Source organism: Ochotona curzoniae, unplaced genomic scaffold (assembly GCF_017591425.1).
Source record: "Ochotona curzoniae isolate NIBS_2020 unplaced genomic scaffold, NIBS_Ocur_1.0 contig_3622, whole genome shotgun sequence".
Classification (NCBI taxonomy): domain Eukaryota; kingdom Metazoa; phylum Chordata; class Mammalia; order Lagomorpha; family Ochotonidae; genus Ochotona; species Ochotona curzoniae.
The window spans coordinates 12,467,323-12,491,184 of record NW_024465926.1 but is presented as its reverse complement, the minus strand read 5'-3'; the positions used below and the strand labels follow the sequence as shown (position 1 = coordinate 12,491,184).

At 43.0% G+C, this 23,862-nt stretch overlaps 1 long non-coding RNA gene across 1 annotated transcript in view; it reads right to left on the bottom strand.

The window, feature by feature from the left end:
* Positions 1-22,524, bottom strand: part of LOC121157958 — a 62,742-nt gene extending 40,218 nt beyond the window's left edge. The window contains exon 1 of the long non-coding RNA XR_005884125.1: positions 22,342-22,524. This is a non-coding gene — a long non-coding RNA (uncharacterized LOC121157958). The remainder of the gene's footprint in view (positions 1-22,341) is intronic.
* Between the last annotated feature and the right edge of the window lie 1,338 nt (positions 22,525-23,862).

Sequence of the window (23,862 nt, the reverse complement as noted above, 5' to 3'; positions counted from 1 at the left end):
CTGCTTTCCCAGGTGCACTTGGAGGGAGCTGAATTGGAAGTGGAGTAGCAAAAATTGTTATATGTATGGGATGCCAGCATTACAGGTAGTGGCTTAACCTGCTGTGCCATGATGCCATCCCCTATAATTCTTATTGTTGCAGTGGCATCATTAAGGAAAATACAAGCAAATGGGAAATTACTTTTAATGATATATGTTATTTAACTTAGTATATCCTAGATACTATCATTTTGTCATGCATTCAGTATAAAAATGACTAATGAAATGTTTTATATTCATGTGTATTTCCATTTGAATCACATTTCAAATGCTCAGTGATTATATAGAGCTGGTTGCTCCATATGGGTTACTGCTTGCACCACTTTTTTATTTTGAGAGGCAGAGACAAAGGGGAATGGAGGGGAGAGAGAGATGAAAGTAGGGAAGGATGGAGGGAGAGTGAGAGGGAGAAAGAGAGATCTTCCATCTGCTGGTTTATTCCCATACTGCTTACAATAGCTAGAGATGAGTCAGGCTGAAGCTGGAAGCCAGGAACTTAATCAAGGTCTGTCACATGTCTGTACAATTTAGATTGCACCCTATGTATTTCCTCATATCATAAAATATCTTGAAAAGATAAGCTTTCAAAATTATTTTCTGAGCTCGGCACAATGGCCTAGCACCTAAAGTCCTCACCTTGAATGCGCCTGGGTCCCTTTTGAACACCAGTTCTGATCCCAGCAGCTCTACTTCCCATCCAGCTCCCTGCTTGTGGCCCGGAAAGCAGTCAAGGATGGCCCAAAGCCTTGGGACCCTACACCCATGTGGGAGACCTGGAGGAAGTTCCTGGATCCTGGCTAGCAATCAGCGCAGCCCCAGCCATTGTGCTCACTTGGGGAGTGAATCATTGGACAGAAGATTGTCCTGTGTGTCTCTCCTCCTCTCTGTATATTTGACTTTGCAGTAAAAGTAAATAAACATTTTTATAAAAAAGAAGGAAGGAAAAGCAGAGTTATAGAGAGAGAAAGAGACAGATAGAGAATCTTCCATCCACTGAATCACTTGCCAAATGGCTAAGGCTGGGCCTGGCTGAAACCTGGAGCTAAGAGCTTCTTGCAGTCTCCCACATCAATAAAGGGGTCCAAGCACTTAAGCCATCTGCTGCTGCTTTTCCAGGCACATTTGCAGGAAGCTGAATCAGAAGTTGAAGCAGTTAGAACTCAAATTGGTGCTTCTTTTTTTTTTTTTTTTAAAGATTTATTTTTATTATTTTTTCATTGGAAAGGCGGATATACAGAGAGGAGAGACAGAGAGGAAGATCTTCCATCCGATGATTCACTCCCCAAGTGAGCGCAACGGGCCGATGCTATGCCGGTCCGAAGCCAGGAGCCTCTTCCTGGGCTCCCACGTGGGTGCAGGGTCCCAAAGCTTTGGGCCGTCCTCGACTGCTTTCCCAGGCCACAGGCAGGGAGCTGGAAGGGAAGCAGGGCTGCCGGGATTAGAACCGGCGCCCATATGGGATCCCGGGCGTGCAAGGCGAGGACTTAACCACTTGCGCCACCGCGCCGGGCCCTCAAATTGGTGCTTCTATGGGATGCTGATGTCACAGACAGAGACTTAACCTACTATGTACCTATGCCAGCCTCAAAGGTAAGCTTTTAAGAACATAGGAATCCTTCCCTCTCTCCTTTCAAGAGGCAGCTCATCTCTCAGATTCTTCCTAGGAGGCGCTTCCCCCTTTGTTTTGTCCCATTCACCTGGCACTTTGCAAATAAAACTTCTCTGTGAGTAACAACAACAAAAAAATTTGAAGTAGCACACATGTACTATGCAATATCAAGGATGATATATTCAGTTTTTATGTGTATTTTAATGTTTGTCTCTTCTCACATAAGGATAATCTGTGTCACCCATTTGATGTAATTACTTCTAGACTCAGCAGATAATCATACTGAGAGAAAGTTGGGTGCACACAATGCATACAGCTTCATAGCTGCTTTCTCCGCAGAATAACACATTGCAGCTGTATAAGCAAAAACCATCATGATGTCAGAGTGCCACGTGAGCCTCTGCAGAACCAGGCTTGTTCAAACACCTGTTCTTAGTGGTGTCAGAAAACGGAGCCTCAGTCAAGTAAAGTGATTTTGATTATTGCTAAGTTAAGATTCAACTCAGAGCATCGATTTTATCTCCAGAGCACTCCATTTTTGCCATCTGGTCTCTCCTTCTGGAAGGAGATAGGCAGGGGATCCATGATTCACAAAAGAAGCCAAGACAAATTAGTTATAAGAGTGGGAGGCTCAGGGAAGAAGAGTTACTGCTACTCCTGGATTTGCCTAACCAGCTCCATAATCACCAGGTAAATCCTTTTCTCCTTGTACCCACATCACCCTGGGGCTATCATCTGCAATCCTTGAAACATTCTCCCCTTTTCAATGTTTCCATCTTTTTAACTTCCAAGAAAGAATCTTGATAGCTTCCCTGAGTGAGCATTTCTCAATCTCAGCACTGTTCATGTTTGAGCCAGATAATGTGCTGTTGTTGCTGGGGGTGGGCATGTCCTGCATCTGGTGGGATATTGACCAGCCCCTCTGACCTCTACCCTCTAGGTGCCAAACAGCACACCCCAGCCCATGTTGTGACTCCCCAAAGAGTCTGCAGACATTGCCCAACGCCCCTTGAAGGGCAGGGGGGACACTGTCTTAGCTGAGAATCAATGCTTTAAAAATCAAGTGAAAGGGTCAAGTGTAGTGGCCTAGCAACTGAAGTCCTCACCTTGTATGTGCCAGGATCCCATACAGCCACCAGTTTGTGTCTGGGCTGCTCCACTTCCCATCCAGCTCCCTGCTTGTGGCCTGGGACCTTGCACCCAAGTGGGAGACCCGGAAGAAGCTCCTGGCTCCTGGCTTCAGATCAGTACTGCTCTGGCCCTTGTGATCACTTGGGGAGTGAATCATCGGATAGAAAAACTTTCTATTTCTGTCTCTCCTTCTCTCTGTATATCTGCCTTTCCAATAAAAATAAATATTTAAAAATAAGCAAACGAATAAAAATCAAGTGAAGGAATCTTCATTAAAGCAGTCACTTCTTGTCACCCAGAGGCTAGGCAGAACAGCTCCTCTGGCACAGACTGCATTGTTCAAAAGACAGTGACTGCATATCGTAACCACTCAATAAATGCATGTACAGTGAAGGACACTGGTAATTCTGGGTCTTCAGACTTCCTAAGACAACATTAAGCACACAAGACATGGCTTTAGTGATGGGATCCTTTAAAGATATGATCCTTGGATTTTGAAGATGATTTTTAAAAACTGGTTATTTTCTTTTTTTTTTAAAGAAAATATTTACTTATTTTATTTGAAAAGTCTTACCGAGTGAGATATTCCATTTGCTGATTCACTCCCCCTCAATATTTGCCATGACCAGAGATAGGCCAGTTTGAAGTTGAGAGCCAGGAGCTTCTTTCAGTCTCCCAACAGGGTCTAGAGGTCCCAGGATTTGAGCCACCCTCTGCAGCTTTCCCATAAGCAAAGAGCTGGATTGGAAGCTGGGGTGCTCCAAGTCCATTTGGGTATGCTGGTGCCACAGGCAGAGGATTAGCTTGCTATGCCACTGTGCCAGCTCCCCAAATTGCTTATTTTCATTTACCTAAAAGGTGGGGTAAAAGAGATACACACAGAGAGAGGGAGGAAGGTCTTCTATGTTTGCTTCATTCTGTAAAGGTTCACAGTTACTGGGACTAGGTGGACTGGGTCAAGGCTGAAGCTGGGATCTGGGTGCTTGGAATGTGATGCAGATCTGTACCCACGGGTGATAGAAACTGAATTACTTTTCAAAAATATTTATTTATCTTTATTGCAAAGTCAGATATACAGAGAGGAGGAGAGACAGAGAGGAAGATCTTCGATCTGATGATTCACTCCCCAAGTGATGGCAATGTCCAGAGCTGTGCCAATCTGAAGCCAGGAGCCAGGAACCTCCTCTAGGTCTCCCACATAGGTGCAGGATCCCAAGGCTTTGGGCCGTCCTCGACTGCTTTCCCAGGCCACATCAGGGAGCTGGATGGGAAGTGGAGCTGCTGGGATCAGAATGGTACCCATATGGGATCCGGGCACGTTCAAGGAGAGGACTTTAGTTGCTAGGCCATTGTGCCGGGCTCAGAAACCGAATTACTTGAGCCATCACTGCTGCTTCCCAGGTAGCTGGAGTGACAAGCCTGAGCAAGGAATGGGATACAGGCCTTCTTATGTGGGATGAAGGCATCTTGCTTGACCACTGGCAAAACCACCTGTTCCCTTGGACTGTTGGTTTTTGTTCTAATGTTATTTGAAAAGCAGAGAGAAAACCCCTTGCATCTTTTGGTTTTATTCAGACATCTACAACAGCCAGGTCTCAGGCAGGCTGAACCTAAGAGCCCAGATCTCTATCTACGTCTCTCACATGGGTGACAGGGACTCGGCTACATAGTTGTCATCTCTTGGTTCCCAGGGTCTGCAGTAACAGGAACCTCATCTGGGCACTATGACGAGGGATGTGGCCATCTTGAGCAACAGACTCAGTCACTGTGCCAAATTACACCCCAACACTTGGCTTTGTTTTAACATCTAGTGTCAGGCTACGCATCACAGTGTGAGGGCAGCATATGCTGTAGAAGTGATTTTTTTTCCCCCTGGGGGAGGTACTTTTTAGCTTAGGAAATGAAAAGACATAGTTTGTAAAGTTGCTTTGCCACATTTAGAGCAAGCACGTGCATCGGAGTCCAAGGCCAAACATTCCTGCTTGGAAATCTTTCTCAGTTAGTTATAGAATGTGACATTCATCTTCTCTTTGTGAAATGGGTATGATTATGGTTCATTCATCCTGGATCCATGTGCAGAATAAGTGAGAAAAGGGCTGGATATGGGTCTTGGGGTGCAGAGTTAAGACTGACAACATGGAGTACCTCCTTCTTTCTTGAGAGGCAACACTTGTCTTTTGTTTTGTCCAGGATATTGTCCAGAATTCCACTCTGCTCCTGGATACTCAGTCCATCTATATCTTGGGAAGGTCCCCCAGGGCTTGGGACACTGCACTGCTGACAGGACAGGCTGACAAACCCAGTAGTGCATTGTTGTTGCAGTTTCCTCCGATTCAGAGCTCCTGTGAGCTGACTTTATGATTCACTGAGAACCTGCCCAGAAATTTCACCTTGACCTTCCATGTGTGAAAGTTCCATTCCTGGCAAGCAGAGCCTGAAAGCTGAGCGTGTTTTGTGTTTTGAACCCTCTGCTGTTGGTGAACGTTAGAGGTCCCAGCCTGGGCCCCTCTTATACAGGCTTACTGTGACCTGTAATGAAGTTCCCCAGCCCTGTGTTTCCTGAGATCAACAGAGCACACTCCACTTCCCATCCATCACTGCTGGCAGCACCAAATATATCCCAAACCCCACTTGTTGTTTTCTACAGCAGTCATGGCCGTGGCCAGCAACCCCTTCCTCTTGGCTTAGGATTGAGGGAGAGGGAGAAGCTGGGGCTGTTCTGTGTGGAGCAGCCAAACCAAGAAAAGGAGACTCCCTGTCCCCACAGATAGAGTCCTTGCCCAACAGTGTGCCTTGGGGAATATGGGCAAGCATGGAAACAGGACAGTTAGAAAGAACCGCCCCATTGGAGTGTGGTGCTTGACATCTGCCAGTTTTGACATTGGGCCTCTCACATGGCCAGTAACCCCTACAAGCCACTTTTCTTCTTTGGACTGTAAGTTATCCTCACACTGTTACTCAAAGGGTTAAGTGAGATAAAACATTTGAAGTTTCTCTGTGTGTGCTTGAATAAACATACAAGAAAATACCTGGAAAGAGACGTCCCAAGCTATTGAAAGTAGTTAGAATTTAAAGGCAGCATTACAAGGTAGAAGAAAGGGACCTTTAGGGGTTTGTTTTTCTTTCTGGTTGTTGTTTCTTTAAGCACTTCTCTGTTTTTATCATACTTGTTTTTATATGCCTTTATCACCTTTTTAAAAATAGTCTTTTATTTTGGAATAATTTCAAATGTACCGAAGAGATACAAAAATAGTACGGAGATTCCTTGTAGTCCTCAGCCAGTTTTCCCCTTTGTTAACATCCTACGTGAACATGGTACATTTAGCAGAAGTAAAAAACCAGTAGTAGCATATTACCACTTGACTCCAGACTTTACAAATTCACTGCTTTTTCTACTAATGTCGTTTTTCACTCCTAAGGCTATATAACACTGTGGAGTCTGGGGTGGGAGGTTGTGGGCACACATGAGCACACAGGGGTACCCTATTTCCACACACAAAGAGGATATAATGGGATTTGGGAATGTCTCTGCTGGATATAGCTGTACATTTTTGAGCCAGATACTTCCTATTTCTGCACCTGAGTCTCCCCCTCTATTATTTCAAGTGGGTAGGGTCCAATACTTTTCTTGGGAGAAAAATGAGGAATCCCTAGTAAAACACAAAGCCTCTTTTAAAACAGAATTCTCAAAATATTAAAGCAGATGCCGTAGCTCCATGGAGTCCCTCTGGCCTCATTAAAAAAAGAAACAAAGATCCAATCACATCTTCCAACAGGAGACTCCCATCAGCCAGGGCCACTGGGGATGCAGGTCTTGGGCGACCTAACAAGGCTTCCCCTTTCTCTCTGCTATGGTTTATTTTTGTTATCAAGGTGTGGAGAGAGGCAGAAAAGGAGTTTGTCAAAATTCTTTTAAAAGGGAAAAACATGGCAAGCCCTGAGTCTCATTTTTGCTGCTCAGGTGCACCAGATTGTTGGTGAGCACGATAGGATCTGTAGTTGGTCTCTGTGTTTTATTAGCTAGGTTACTCTGAGGTTCGTGGCAGCCTGCCTAAGCTGTGCCGGCTGAGTGAGCTGTGGATAACAGGATCTGAATTGGATAATTATGCATGGAAACCTGGCCTGTTTCTTTTCTCCTAGAGAAAACGGACTGACGTCCTTTCCCCCAGGCTATAGCTTGGACCTATCAACAGAATTACATTCATGCAAGGAAAGTTCTACCCAAGTTTGGCTAGAGGAAGTGGAAATCTGGTCACATCCAGGGGGAAGTGCTCCCGGTCTCCCCAGGAAAGATCAAGTTAGACCCTGGGAAGTGCTTTCAAAGCATCACACCCTCTTTCGTATATTTGTTGTCTTCTAAATAATCTATAATCTCATTAATGTCCATCTTTCCCTGTGGTTCTCAATGGGGACAGTTTGTCTCCCAGGGGACATTAGGCAATATCTGAAGACATTAAAAAAATTCACATTGTAAATAAAGGTTATGCTTGTTCTATAAAGGTTTCTTTAAAGGCTAAATTCTTCAACAATTATAATTATATTAAATGTTTCTTTATAAAGAAATATATAGATCAGAAATACATATAGATCAGAAATGTTCTCAATATTTTCCTAAGTGAATAAAAACAAATGCAAAAACCAGTAAATAATATTCCAGTTTAGAAAATAAACAGAGAAATATGGCAACCGAAAGCAAAACAAAACAAAATTTCCTTCCTGTTATACACTGACAAATATAAAAAAATTTTAATATACTGGGTTGTTAAGGATATGTGGAAGTTAAATATTATTGGCATAAACTGCATTGAGGGAAATTTGACAACATTTACCCACTATAAATATCTACTACATTACCCAGGGGTACTTTTAACAATTTATCCTATAGATGTTCTTATAATGTAGGAAATGGCATGAAAACACATTATATCGGGCCCGGCGCGGTGGCGCAAGTGGTTAAAGGTCCTCGCCTTGCACGCCCGGGATCCCATATGGGCGCCGGTTCTAATCCCGGCAGCCCCGCTTCCCTTCCAGCTCCCTGCCTGTGGCCTGGGAAAGCAGTCGAGGACAGCCCAAAGCTTTGGGACCCTGCCCCCGCGTGGGAGACCCGGAAGAGGCTCCTTGGCTTCGGATCGGCATAGTATCGGCCCGTTGCGCTCACTTGGGGAGTGAATCATCGGACGGAAGATCTTCCTCTCTGTCTCTCCTCTCTGTATATCCGCCTTTCCAATAAAAAAATAATAAAAATAAATCTTTTAAAAAAAAAAAAAAAAAAAAAAAAAGAAAACACATTATATCAATTTGATAACTGATCTGATATTGTAAACAACCTAGTCCACTTTTGGTTGTAAATAACAAGTTTGCTTTTGTATCTATCCATTAGAAAAAGAAAGCATTGTTAAAAAGAATGATATGAACATATACACGCCCAGATAGGAAAAAGTCCCCTGTATTATTCAGGGAGACAAGAGCAGACAGTATAACTATTTAGCACCCTAACAGGATTCATTGGTTCATGAGTGTTTTGAAGACACTTGACAGTCAAATCTGGGGGTGGAGGGTTGCTATTGGATTTGGTGGATAGAGACGAAGGATGATACAAAGCAACCTACAATTCACAGGATGGCCCCACCATAAAGAATTATCTACCCAAAATGCATGTGGTTTTGAGAAATTCTACTCTGTGCATTGTTGTTCTGCGAAGCCAGAGGCTGCCATTGTCACCAGCAGTTATGCAGAGTCCGTCTCAGAAAATGCATTTTCATGTCTGCTTGATGATTGACATCTGCTAAATCTGTCCTCTGGGGTAGAGATGGCGTCAAATTGAGTTTTGTTTCCCAAGAACTAAACCCAGGGCTTCATGTGCAGTAAGTGAATGACTCACAATGAATAAACAGTTTATGAATGAGTGAGTCCATTCATCTGTCTATGTAAGTATTTGTGTGTTCATGTATTCATCCTTCTATCCCTTCCTCTATATCTACCTCTCCCAATCCCATTCATCCTTGTATCCTTGTATCCATCCATGACTCAAATGGGCCCTTCTATCAAGAATATCTCAGGGGTAGTCTTCAGACACCAGTTTTGGCTTTGCCATGGCCCAGCATGGTGACTTCAGCATTATTCAGTAGACTTTTCTGGCTTTATGGAAACTGTTCCATCTCTTTCAATAGTCACCAGCCACATATGGCTGCTGAACACTTGAAGTATGGCTAGTATGACAGTTGTACTCAATAGCCACATGCAGTTAGTAACTACTGGACAGCACAGTTTTATATTTTCAGAAAGTATTTTATATCTAATATCAATTTTCACAAAAGACCCATATAAAGTGGTATTGTTTGGTGAGATTTCATATAAATGTGTTTTTTGCTGGTTCTGCAATAGAATGAGTTCTGTTTTTAACATCTGCCCACAAGGATCTAGCTTATTCCTTTAATTTAGTGCCTCATGGTATAACAATTTTACATTTTATTAGTCATTCTTTTATTGGTGGACATTTTAGTCTTACCCATTTTTTGTTGTTGTTGTTGTTATAAACAACACTTTGTGTGTCTCCTTGGGTTTCTCCTTAGTAGCTCTCAAAAATGGAATTGCTGGGCCATAGTGCACATTTACATTTAACTTACTAGTTCCTGTAAAAATTGTGTCCTAGGTTTTTCACCCATGAAGGAGAGGGATTCAGTGATTTCTAAGGCTCTTTTTCAGGATTAAAACCTGATCCTCAGGAACAATGGAGGTAAGAGGCAGTTATCTAAAATCTTAGCAGTGACTTGAAGTGCAGTGGAAACAGATAATAGCCAGGGTCATGCGTTCCCAGCTCTTTCCTCTCTGGGTCCCTGGGAAGAGAAAGTTTCATAAAACATGAGATCAAATTTTCTCTTAATCCTCTAAGTATTGAAGTGAATAAAAGTTTCTGACAGTGGAAAACTCCAATTATTCAATTACATTAAAATAAATCTGTCACTAGCCTTGGAAACCCAAGCTTCACTTGCTGTAATAGCTACAAAAGTAAAAAGGTTTCCGTGCTATGCAGTTTTTCTAATTTCCCTCATGTGATGGTGTTGAGAGTCATTTTACCCACCCACACCTGCTGTTTCCCAGCTGTTAATGCCAATGCAGTGAATGATAAAACTGATTGTAAGAGGAAACCTGTGTAATTCCAGTAAATACCTCATTCCTAATCATTTTGCATTTATCCATTGTCTTTAGGCATTTACCACAATTCAGTAGTTTGGAATATGTACACATGCTGGTGTGCTGGGAAACATATATTTTCTTCCTTAAAAATGAAAAATTCATTTGATTTTTTTTTAAGATTTATTTTTATTGGAAAGGCAGATAAACAGAGAGGAGAAGAGACAGAGAGGAAGATCTTCCACCCATTGATTCACTGCCCAAGCGGCCGCAACAGCCGGAGCTGAGCCAATTCCTAGCCAGGATCCAGGAGCCTCTTCCGGGTCTCCCGTGCAGGTGTAGGGTCCCAAAGCTTTGGGCCATCCTCAACTGCTTTCCCAGGCCACAAGCAGGGAGCTGGATGGGAAGCGGGGCTGCTGGGATTAGAATTGGCGCCGATATGGGATCCTGGGGTGTTCAAGGCAAGGACTTTAACTGCTGTGCTATCGCGCTGGGCCCGATTCATTTGATCTTAACTTCTTGTCTGTGCCTCAGGTCCACATGATCCTAAACTCTTGGCAGCAGGGGTGGGGGTTAGCCTATGTGTCTGGGTGGAGCAATACTGTAGAACGCTATGGACTTTTCCATCATGTATTTAATTGTAGATGCTTAGAGCTGAGCAATATACTAAAATACAGATATAAAAATGTGGACAATAGCTCAATGCTGATATGACTGTGACATTAATTACCTCATGATACTATGAATAAATTGGCTGGAAAAAAGCCTTAGAACAAAACATTGGGAGTTTCCCTCTTATTCTAATTTTACTTATTACAAAATCTTTGGAAATTATACAAATGCAGAAGGAAGATGATGTAGTTCTTCCTGTTTTGTAAAGAAATTTTTTGGATTTTCAGAAATTTTAGAATTAAAGAGAAGTACAAAAAGTTTTTTACAAATGCACACATAGGGCCCGGCGTGGCCTAGTGGCTAAAGTCCTCGCCTTGAACATGCCAGGATCCCATTTGGGGGCAGTTCTAATCCCTGCAGCTCCACTTCCCATCCAGCTCCCTGCCTGTGGCCTGGGAAAGCAGTCGAGGATGGCCCAAAGCCTTGGGACTCTTCACCCGTGTGGGAGACCCAGAAGAATTTCCTGGATCCTGGCTTTGGATTGGCATAGCATCGGCCGTTGCGCTCACTTGGGGAGTGAATCATTGGACGGAAGATCTTCCTCTCTGTCTCCCTTCTCTGTATATCTGACTTTCCAATAAATAAATAAATCTTTTTAAAAATAAAATAAAAAGAAATGCACACATATTCTCACCAGCTAAATTTGTTTATTTGCTACCATTTGTCGTATTTCCTTTCTAACCTTTCCCCTTATCAACGTTGTAAATAAAGCTAAAGACTGATCTAACCATTGTCCTCTATCAAAAAGTTGAAAATTTTCCTTCCAGTTCATTGGAAATATTATAGGTAAGCATATACAGAGTGGTAGGTGTTGTGAGGCAGTTGATTAAGCCAAAGTTTATCATTTACATTAATTCTACATGATTCTGGCCTAATTCTACAGGATTCTACATGAGAGTGCCAGTTCAAGTTATGTTTAGCTCACTTCAAATCGAGCTCTCTGTTAGTGCATCCTACAAGGCAGTCAATGATGGCTTGAGGAACTGGTCCCCTACCACGTGCATGAGAGACCCAGCTGGAGTTCCTGGCTCCTGGCTTTGGAGAGGGAGAGAGGTACTGAATGAATCCTTAGTATTCATATAATCATTTAATTTCACTTACTCCTTCCATTCACTCTGTGAGGTAGGTTCTCAACTTACAGATGAAAAAAATGAGTTCTTATTCTCCTTTCCAGCCCACGATTTCCTTTCTTCAGGAGTGATGTTAAGATAAAAAAAACAAGACACTGGAACTCATTTTGATTCACTCCACAAGGGTGGCAGGAACCCGAGTACTAGAGCCCTCATCTGCTGCCTCCTAAGGGCAGTGTGCTCATTAGCAGGAAGCTGGATCAGAAGTGGAGGAACTGCGCATTGAGCACAGGCACTATAATATGGGAGGCAGGTGCCACAAGATTTGACTGCAGAGGCATGACTCAGTTCCAAGCACTCTGCTATGGGCTGAGGTGCAGTGGTTAAGACATTACTCGGTATACTCACATTGCACATTGGAGTGCCTGAGTTTGGGCCCTGGTTTGTCTTACAATCATCTTCCTGCTAACGCACATCTGGGCAGGGGCATGAGAGTTCAGTTACTCGAGTCTGCCACTCAAATGGGGTAGAGTTCTGTGGGTCTCTGTATCCTGGTTTAGCCCTAGCCATTGTAGGCCGCTGGAGATTGAACCAACAGAGGGAAGGTATCACTCTCTCTTTCTCTTTTGTGTCGCTATGCATTTTAAACAAACATTAAAAATACTCCAGCAAATCAATAATAAAAAAAATTTTTAATGGGCAAAGGAAATAGAAGGGGAAACAATAAAAGAAGGAGACATTAGAAAAAATGTGGAAACTCATTAGTAACATGATAATGGAAATCCAAACCGGAAGATATCCTTGTGTATGTACGTAGCAAAAAGAAGCTGGGACAGCATACATCTACTTTAGAATAATGGTTACTGTGGGGAACAGGAAAGGAAAACAGAGAAGGAAAGTTATGTATAATGTTTCTTTTTTCCTTTCTAAAAAATATGAAGGGCAGGTGTTTAGCCTATTTTTTTTTAAAGATTTATTTTTTTATTTTTTTTTAAAGATTTATTTTTATGTTCACTTTTGCAGCACATATACTAAAATTGAAAAGTTTTATTTTTTTATTGGAAAGTCAGATATACAGAGAGGAAGATCTTCAGTCTGACAATCCACTTCCCAAATGGCCGCAATGGCCAGAGCTGAGCTGATCTGAAGCCAGGAGCCAGGAGCCTCCTCTGGGTCTCCCACGCAGGGGCAGGGTACCAAGGCTTTGGGCCATCCTCGACTGCTTTCCCAGGCCACAAGCAGAGAGCTGGATGGGAAGTGGGGCTGCCAGGATTAGAACCGGTGTCCATATGAGATCCCAGCATGTACAAGGTGAGGACTCCAACTACTAGGCTACTATGCTGGGCCCAGCCTATTGGTTTTGATGTCACGTCCTGTTTTGGAGACCCTGGGCCTGGCTAGCTGCTCCCAACTTCCTGTTACCACAGACTCTAGCAGGCCGCAGCAATGGCCTCAGAAACTGTATTTCTGCTCCCCATCTGGGAGACCTTGATTGAGTTCCCAGCTCCTAGCTTTATCTTGTGTTAATCCCAGCTGTGACAGGCATTTGGGGCGTGAACTAGTAGGTGGAAGATCTATTTCTTCTCTCTGCCTCTCAACTAAATTCTATTAAAATATTTTTTTTTAAGATTTATTTTTATTATTTTTCATTGGAAAGGCGGATATACATAGAGGAGAGACAGAGAGGAAGATCTTCCGTCCGATGATTCACTCCCCAAGTGAGCGCAACGGGCCGATACTATGCCGATCCGAAGCCAGGAGCCTCTTCCGGGTCTCCCACGCGGGTGCAGGTTCCCAAAGCTTTGGGCCGTCCTCGACTGCCTTCCCGGGCCACGGGCAGGGAGCTGGAAGGGAAGCGGGGCTGCCGGGATTAGAACCGGCTCCCATATGGGATCCCGGGCGTGCAAGGCGAGGACCTTTAACCACTTGCGCCACCGCGCCGGGCCCAATTAAAATATTTTAAAATGTGAAAAAATACAGGGGCATGCTCAGATTAGGAAAATCTGAGTGGTGGATAGATGGTACCAAGTCTCTGTATATTTAAAATATTTCCTTTTCTTTTTTTAAAAGATTTATTTATTTTTATTGGAAAGTCAGATATACAGAGAGGAGAAGAAACAGAGAGGAAGATCTTCTGTCCGATGGTTCACTCCCCAAGCGGCAACCTTAGCCACTGCCACATTTGTACAGGGTCCCAAAGCTTTGGGCTGTGCTCGACTGGTTTCCCAGGCCACAAGCAGGGAGCTGGATGGGATGTGGAGCTGCAGGGATTAGAACCAGTGCCCATATGGGATCCTGAGCATGCAAGGCGAGGACTTTAACCACTATGTTATCGAGCCAGCCCCTAAAATATTTTCTAAAATAAACCTTACCTTGAGCTTATTTGTACTAAGCTTTGTAATGCATTACTGTATGGAACATTTTCCTCTACTTGAAGCATGATGTTTACTCCATTTCTTCCTTTGATTGATTTTGTGCTTTGATCAGCTGACTTATCTGGAATTGTTTATTCATTGTAAACACCAGAGATGGTGGTTTGATTCCATTAATGTCTAGAACCAAGACTTTAGACATTTGGGCTTTGCATAATAGTTGTCTCCTTTTTCCTTTTTGACAAAAATTAGTGATTTAGAGTTAGTTGGCAATGATCTCTGCATGTTTCATTCAAGACGTGGGGTATGAGTGACAATTCTGAACAATTATATGGAGGAATTTTATCTGGACATCTTCTGGGTTGCAGGGGAGATGGTTAAGCTTCGGGTACCAGTATCCAGGGTCATAAAGCGTACTAGTTAGTCCCAGTTCCCAGGTTTTCCATATTTCAGGCAGTATGGCAAGAAGCACATCATCTTATACACATGTATGAGAATTTCTTGGACCCAGAGGTAGAACTGCCAAGTAGAACTTTTTTATCTCCACCTTTGCTAGGTACTGCCAAATTTCTAGCCAAAGAGGTTTCTTGCTGTTTTTCTTTTCTGATTTCTATTTCCACTAGTACTAACACTATAAAAACAAGTTTCACTTCCTTTCCTTTTGTCTTTTTATATTGAGAATTTTAAGAGCCTAACATTTTTCAAGGTCAAATTCAAGCATCATAATTATGTTGACAGCATGTGCCCTTGATGTGACAGAGCAAAAATGGTACTTCATTTCTGTGGTTTTCCTCCCCAAAACTCAATTACCAGAAAAGAAAATGATGAGAAATTCTGCTTGAGGAGTCACAAGGTACCTCCCCAAACTGTCAGGGTTATCAAATACAAGGACGGGCTGAGCAACTCGCAGTCAAGAACAACCCAAGTATTAATAGGGTATTAACTGAACTAAGAGATCAGAATAAACTGTGGACTTCAGTCAAAAATAATGAGCCAATATTTGTTCATTGAGGCAACATATATATTACTGCTAACAACAGTGTTAACTGGGCATAAGATAAACAAAAACATTCTACTATTTTTTTTCCAAAATTTCTGAGGGAGGGCATTTGGTCTAGCAGTTAAGACAGAGGCTAAGATGTCAGTATCCCATAGCAGAATTCATGGGTTCACTCTTGGCTCCTGAATCCATCTTCCTGCTAATGCAGACCCTGGAGGCAGCAGTGATGGGGCAAATAAACAGGCTCCTATCACCTGTGAAGGAGCCTTAGCTGGGTTCCTGATGCTTAATTTTGAGCTAGCTTGCCTCAGTCCTAAGTACTGTGGGCATTAAGAAAGTGAAACAGTGAATATGAATTCTTTCCCTCTGTTTTGCTGACTTCCAAATACATAATCCTACAGGTAAATAATTTTTTAAAAAGCTTTATTTATTTTTATTGGAAAGGCAGATATACAGAGAGGAGGAGAGAAGGAGAGAAGGATCTTTCATCCACTGATTCACTGCCCAAGTGGCCGCAACGGCTAGAGCTGAGCTGGTCCAAAGTCAAGAGCTTCTACTGGATCTCCCATGCAAGTGCAGGGTCCCAAGACCTTGGGCTGTCCTCAACTGCTTTCCCAGGCCACAAGCAAGGAGCTGGATGGGAAGTGGAGCTGCCGGGATTAGAACTGGCACCCATATGGGATCCTGGTGTGTTCAAGGCGAGGACTTTAGTCACTAGGCCACCATGCCAGGCCAAAGAGAAATAATTTAAAAACAAACAGACAAACAAAAACTATGCCAGCATTATGGCGCAGCAAGTTGAACTGCTATTTGCAATGCTGGCATCTCCACAGCACAGCACAGATTTAAATTCTGGCTGCTCTTATTCTAATGTGCTTGGGAAGGCAACAGAAGATGGACCAAATATTTTACCCCTTGCCACCCATGAAGGAGACCCAAATGGAGTTGTAGGTTCCTGGATTCAACATGGCCCAGACCTGGCTGTTGTGAGGATTTGGAAAGTCAATCACTGGATGGAAATTCTCTTTCTCTTTCTCCCACCCTCTCTCCCTCTCAATTTCCAACTCCCCTTTGCTCTGCTGCTTGGACTTTCAAACACATAAGAAATAGACAAATATTTTAAAATTGGCCCTCTTGGAGTTGGCATGGTAGCATAACAGACTAATCTACCTGCAGGGCCTGGAGAGGTAGCCTAGTGGCTAAAATCCTTGCCTCACATATGCCATGGTTTCATAAAGCAGTTGAGTACAGCCAAAAGCCCTGGATCCCTAATCTGTGTGAGAGACCCGGAAGAAGCTCCTGGCTCCTGGCTTTGCATTGGCTAATCTTCAACCGTTGTGGTCACTTGGGGAGTGAACCAACAGATGGAATATCTTTCTCTCTGTATCTCCTTCCCTTTGTAAATCTGACTTTCCAATAAATAAATCTTTTTTTTTTAATTCTGTACATCTAAAATGATTTGCAAATATAAGGTCTATGCATTTTTCCATTCTTCTAAGTGTGAAATGATATCTTATTAATTTTCATTTCTCTATTAAAGGTGAGGTTGAGCATCTTTCCATATATTTATTGCCCAACTAGGATTCTCTTTGATAAGTTTCTTCTCTCTTTTTTTTTTTTTAAGATTTTCTTATTACTTGAAAGTCTGAGTTACAGGAAGAGGGAGGAAGAGACAGAGAGAGAGAGAGAGAGAGGGAGAAAGAGAGATCTTCCATCCTCAGATTTACTTCCCAAATGGCCATAATGGTCAGGCCCCAACCAGGAGGCAGTAGCATCGTCCAGACTTCCCACATTGGTGCAGGGACCCAAGCATTCAAGCCATCTTTTGCTTCTCTCCCAAGCCATAACAGGGAGCTAGATCAGAAGTAGAGCAGCAGGGACTCAAACTGGCATTCATATGGGATGCTGGTGCTTGCACCTGGGGGATTAGATTGTTGAGCCACAGTACTGCCCCATGCTTTATACTTTCGAGTGTTCAAAAAGATTATTTTTCCTTCTGATTAAAGATATTTTACATTTCTCTTCTAAAGTTTCATTTTTATTTGAAAGGCAGGTTAACAGAGAAAGAGAGAGAGTGTGTGCTCCGTTAGTTGGTTACTTCCCAAATGGTTACAATGGCTTGAGCTGGGCTGGTACAAAGCTGGGAGACTGGATCTTCTGGATCTCCCACGTGGGTGTAAGGGCCCAAGGACTTGAGTCATCTTCTGCTGTCTTCCCAGGCACATCAGTAGAGAGCAGGATCAGAAGTGTAGCAGCTAGGACTCAAACTGATACACCTATAGGATAGTGACACTGGAGCCAGAGATTTAACTTACTGTGCAATGGTGCTAGCCCCTCTTCTAACAATTTTTATTTTCTTCTTTACTTTAAAATTTTTAATCCACTTGTAATTTCTTAAAATCTAGTGTACGGAAATAATTTAATTTAAATTTTTGTATAAGTAGCCCACTGTTCCACTATTGAGTTTTTTTTTTTTTTTTAATCATTTCCCATTGATGGCTGTGCTGTTTCTGTTCTATACCATGTTTCCTTATGTACTTAAGTTGTTTGGGACCTAATCTGCTCTTTTAATTGATGTGATTACCCCTATACAAATATGGTATTGTTTTTAAAAATGTGGCTTTATGATAAAATTTTCTTATCTGGTAGGTCTATTTTCCTCCTCCTTATTTTTTCCTCAAATTATCTTTATTATTTTTGGCTTATTTGCTCTTACGCATAAAATTCAGAACCAATTAAGATCCATAAAAAGGCCCCTTGGTATTTTGATTCTTTATGCCCTTCAATATATTTTTTAAAAGATTTATTTATTTTTCTTGGAAAGAAAAGGAGATACAAAGAGAAAGATCTTCCATCTGCTAGTTTATTCCCCAAATGGCTGCAATGGCCAGAGCTGAGCTAATCTGAAGCCAGGAGCCAGGAGCTTCTTCCTGATCTCCCACACAGGTACAGAATCCCAGACTTTGGATTGTCCTCTACTGCTTTCCCAGGACACAAGCAAGGAGTGGGATGAGAAATGGAACTGCCAGGACACGAACATTTGCTCACATGGAGACCACACATTCAAGGTAAGGGTGTAGCCACTGGGCCATTGTGCAGGGCCCTCAATAATGTTTTGTAAATTTCTCCTTAAAAGATTTACATATCAACTACCCCAGCTAAGTGTTGACAGCAAATATCTGGCAGAATGGAGACTCTAGGGTGGACTGTGTCAGCACATGGACCGTGGAAGGATTTCCTCATCTTTGGATTGTTAAGATAAACAGCATATCAGAACTATGAAAACCACTTGAGCAGAACCCTTGGAGCATGCTCCACATGTGGGTCCCTGGAAAGACAATGACAAGGTTGCTGCCATATTCAGGGTCAAAAAACCCTACAACAACAGCACCAGACCCTTGAAAGTATATTTTTATCACTAAGACACTACTGATGTGGAAATATTTTCTTTACCAGTAATTCGCTGAATTATTTTGATATTTTTCTTGGAATTCTTAAGTAGATAATCATTTCCACAGTAAGTAACAAAGATTTTTCTTTTCTGCTTTCTAATCCTTGATCTTCATATTTATGAAAGTTATTGTTTATTATATTGATTAGACTCTAGCATGACATTTAACGGTGGAATGGAGGGGAAAGCTGCTTTGTGGAGTTTCTTGTTGTAGAGAAACCCCTCCTAGTGGCTTGCTCTTAACCATGCTGTGTGCTGTAGGATTGCCGGAGGTTTTAGGTGGATTGCCGTCTCTCATTTTATCTGTTCTAGTCTCCTTGTAGCAAAAGAGGTTCAGGGTTGTAGCTGGTCATCTAGCTGTCTGAACTATACACGCTCCCTCTCCCTGACAGTCAGTAGATTTTTTTTCTATCTTCTGAACTCCAGCTCACTAGTGATAATTAAAACGGGGAGCTTGTCCTTGAAGGAAAGGAAAGCTCTTCCCTCTCCTCTTCCTCCTTGTTTCTGTTTGCAGGGATATGTTCTTGACAACTGAGGTAGAAAGGCATATTATAGTCCACAAGATGGAACCATGGCAGAAAATCAGAAAGAACAGGTTGAGTTTTGGTGGCCTTGCAGCTGCCATCTGAGGCAGAGATTGTCCTATCCATGTGAGCAAGAAATCTAATCCACTATTTTTATGTGTAGAGTTTTTTGAAAAAAAAAATCTTTTTTTTTATAGTGAATCTTAAACCCCAGATAGGTTAAACAGATTCCCTTTTATTCCTACCCTGCTCTGAATTTTATTTCATGATTAATATTTTACAGTGTTTTTTCTACATTGACTGAGGTGGTCATCACTTTTGTCTTCCTTAAAATAATCTTTCAAAAATCACCCTCAATTTTTATATATCTTGTGTTTGTTTCTTTTTTTTTTTTTTAATGTATTTTATTGGAAAGGCGGATATACAGAGAGGAGAGACAGAGAGGAAGATATTCCGTCCGATGATTCACTCCCCAAGTGAGCGCAACGGCCGATGCTATGCCGGTCCGAAGCCAGGAGCCTCTTCCTGGGCTCCCACGTGGGTGCAGGGTCCCAAAGCTTTGGGCCATCCTCGACTGCCTTCCCGGGCCACAGGCAGGGAGCTGGAAGGGAAGCGGGGCTGCCGGGATTAGAACTGGCGTCCACATGGGATCCTGGGCGTGCAAGGCGAGGACCTTTAACCACTTGCGCCACCATGCTGCGCCGGGCCCTTGTGTTTGTTTCTAACCAGGCTAGGCAAACCGATTTTGTTATTGTAAAACAATTACTTTGAACTGTCTCCTAATTAGACAAACTTTAAATTATACAAGAATAGGGCCCAGCAAGGGTCCTCACCTTGAACTCATCGGGATCCCATATGGGCACCCGTTCTAATCCCGGAAGTTCCACTTCCCATCCAGCTCCCTGCCTGTGGCCTGGGAAGGCACTGGAGGATGGTCCGATGCCTTGGGACCCTGAACCTGCGTAGGAGACCTAGAGGAAGTTCCTGGCTTCTGGCTTCAGATCAGCGCAGCACCAGCTGATGCGGTTACTTCGGGAGTGAATCACTGGACAGAAAAACTTTCTCTCTCTCTCCTCCTCTCCATATATCTGACTTTGCAATAAAAATAAATAAATCTTTTAAAAAAATATACAAGAATAAACTGATTAAGAGACACAGAACTTTAAATACTCTGAAGTTAGAATGAATTTTTTTTTTTTTTACTTTTTAAAGATTTATTTATTTGCAAAGCAGAGTGATAGAGAAAAGGGATTTTCCTAAGCTACTTCCCCATAACAGCCTGTAATTGCCTGGTCACGGCAGGGCTAGGAAAAGTGAGGATTTAGCCATGAAGCCATCATGCTGGGCCCTTAAGATTCATTTTATTGGGCCTAGTGCAATAGCTTAATTGACTAACCCTCTCCTTGCAAGTGCCAGTATTCCATAGGGGTGTCAGTTCCTGTCCCAGCTGTTCCACTTCCCTCCCAGCTCCTTGCTTGTAGCCTAGGAAACCAGTGGAGGACAACCCAAAGCCTTGGGACCCTGGACCCAAGTGGGAGACACAGAAGATACTCCTGGCCTCAGGGTTCAGATCAGGTCAGCTCCAGCCATTGCAGCCAGTTGGAGGGTAAACCAGCAGATGGAAGATCTTTCTGTATCTCCTTCTCTCTGTAAATCTGCCTTCCTAATAAAAATAAAGGAAACCTTAAAAAATAATACTTATTTTATTTATGTAAAAGCCAAAGTTACAGAGTGAAGGAGAAACAGGAAAGAAAGAAATCCTTCATCTATAGTTTACCCCCAAGATGGCCACAATGGCCAGGAGCTGGGCCATGCTGAAGCCAGGAGCCAGGAACCAGGAGCTTCTTCCAAGTCTCCCACATGGGTGCAGGGTCCCAAGGCTTTGGGCCATCCTCGACTGCTTTCCCAGGCCAGAAGCAGGGAGCTGGATGGGAGGTAGAGCTGCAGGGATTAGAACTGGCACCCATATGGGATCCTGCTCATGCAAGGCAGGGATTTTAGCAACTAGGCTACTGTGCTGGGCTCCAAAAGTTTTCAAAGAAAGGAAATAAACTCAATGCCAAAAGCAGAGGATTGGCCAAACCACTGAAGATATTGCCTACAATGGGATGTTCCTTTGCCCATCATTAATCATTAAGGTTGTTTATTTGCAGCAAGTGGCTGGCTGTAAATAGTGTAATGACAGCCCTCAGACAGAAGAAGGGACTGAGCTAGTTTATTAGGTTCACAGGGTTACACCAAGAAGGATGCTAGTGTACTTTGTCAGTTTTTATGATGTGTAATGCAAAATATCCATAAAGAAATCCCAGGAAGATACATACTCAGTATCATTCTCTATGTGGTGGCAGAGACCTTCAATCTGTTAAAATGGGATGGGGCTTGAGGGACACAATAAGTCAAAGGCAGGGAGGTGGCCAGGGCAACCTTCTGGGGCAGGGAGCATTTGAAGATAGAAAATAAAAGGCTTTCTAAAACTGGCTGCCTTGGATACAAACTGCCTTTGGTAAGGGCTTTGAAAGAGACAGTCAGTTAACAAGCATGCATTGAAGACAGAAAAAAAAAAAAAAGAAATAGAAACTGATTTCAATTATTCATTCATTCATTCACCACTCAAGCATTATCGATTGCTTGTTACAGATCCAGCATTATGCTAAGTGTTGCACTCTGTTCCTCCCAAGTTTACAGTTCAGCCATGTGGAACACACGCACGTGAAGTCAACTGAGGACTAGAAAATTAGGAGGAAAAACTGGGTTTAGTCCGGCTAAGGAAAGGATCAGAATACCTGGGGTTAATAAGAAGCAGCTTTCTGAAAACTGGAATTTTAAAAAGTTTACCAGAGATTGGGTGAGAAGAAAGCAAGCGTAGAAACGTTTACGTATAACCTGATATCTCAGGTATCTCTCATTTCATGCATGGAGATGTAGCCCTATTTATCCTAAACTTCACACTTTAAACAGTTTTCCCTTCCCACAAAATGTTTAGCTCTTTTCTCTTAGGAGGAGATCCATTGAAAACAAAGTGGAAAGAGGACTGCAATGACAGAATTTCCACGAGGGAGGTTACCTGTGCTGTTATGTATTCCGTGGCAGATACTATAAACATCTACCCAACATCTACTCACCTCTTCCCCCCGCCAATGAACCCAGTTTACATTTTTTAAATTTCTGTTTGTTTGAGAAGCAAAGGAACAGGGAGAGCTCTCATCTGCCAGTTCATTCCCCAACCATCAGGCCTGAGCCAGGCAAAATGAGGAGCCAGGAACTCAAGCGCCTCTGGCAGCTCTGACCTCAGCCCACCCAGATTGAAGGCCAGAAGGAACCACCCGTATGAATCCTTACCTGCCTCCTCGTGAGTCCAGAGAATGGATGCTTGCAATCAAGCGTTTATTCGAGCGAGCACATACCAAGCAGGACGGGGAAGCCTCCCAGAGCGCCCTTGACTTCGGTCTCGTGCAAGTCTGCTGGGCTTTGGTTCCGGCCTGGTGGGAACCTGCTGGGCCTTTGGCTCCGGTCTCGTGGGAGCTTACTGGCTTCAGTGACTGGGACCCAAGGCATGGGTTTTTATACAATTCAGTGAGTCAAGCAAGCGGTTGTTACAACATTTTGATTGGTTATTACATGTTATCTGTCAATAATACTTGCTTTCTCTTAGTTCTGAGAAACGTGACTTTTTTTTACATATTTATCAAGACACAATTTCTTCTTCTTTTATCATTTTTACCGTAACTTGTTTTTCATGAGATGCTTACATACATTAGAGCTTCTTAACAGGAGTGATAAGAGAGGGCTTATTTACATTGGGGTTTCTTGACAGGAGCGATAGGAGAGGAGGCCCCATTTTACCAGTAGTCTAGGAAGATGGAGTCACCTCTGCTCAAAAGCTCGAACATACATACTAAATCGGTTATTAAATCACAGCATAATTTACATAAGAGGTCTATTATTATAGCTATTTCTGGGTCATCAATTTCAGACAAAAGTGTAGTAATATTAAGGATATAATTGAGGTTATTGATAATGTTACTTCCCATATCTCCCATAGATTCATTTTTTTTAAAGATTTATTTTAATTGGAAAGGCGGATAAACAGAGAGGAAGATCATCTGTCCGATGATTCACTCCCCAAGTGAGTGCAACGGCCGATGCTATGCCGATCTGAAGCCAGGAGCCTCTTCCGGGTCTCCCACGCGGGTGCAGGGTCCCAAGGCCTTGGGCCGTCCTCGACTGCTTTCCCGGGCCACAGGCAGGGAGCTGGAAGGGAAGCGGGCCACAGGCAGGGAGCTGGAAGGGAAGCGGGGCTGCCGGGATTAGAACCGGCGCCCATATGGGATCCCGGGCGTGCAAGGCAAGGACCTTAACCACTGCGCCACCATGCTGGGCCCCCATAGATTCATTTTTATCTACACCCATATTAAGCATATATTGATGGGACAGTAAATAAACACAACCAGACTGTTCCTATCAGTTGCCCACTGTGCCCTTCATTCTTCCTCTTCTTGATTAGAGGCCCTTTCTGTCTGCTAAGAATGAGAACAGGGAAGGGGTACGTCTAGAAAGCTCTGTGCCTGCTGGTGTCCTGGGGCTCAGCCGCCTGGATGGCCCCACTCCAGGCTTCTTGCATGAGAAAAATAAAACCTCTAAGCCACTGGTGTTTGTCACTAGCAGCCAAACACAATCCCCGCCTGATAAATAATCTAACCTACTTCTTTCACAGGGAGGAGGCAGAGGCCCAAGAAAGTTTCATAAACCCGGGAAAACGGTGTCCAGTTAAGACTCTCATTTTGAAGTAACAGAAAACCCTATCCCAAATCTTCTTGGCAAAAAAAAAAAAAAAAAAAAAAAAAACTTATCAACTGAGAT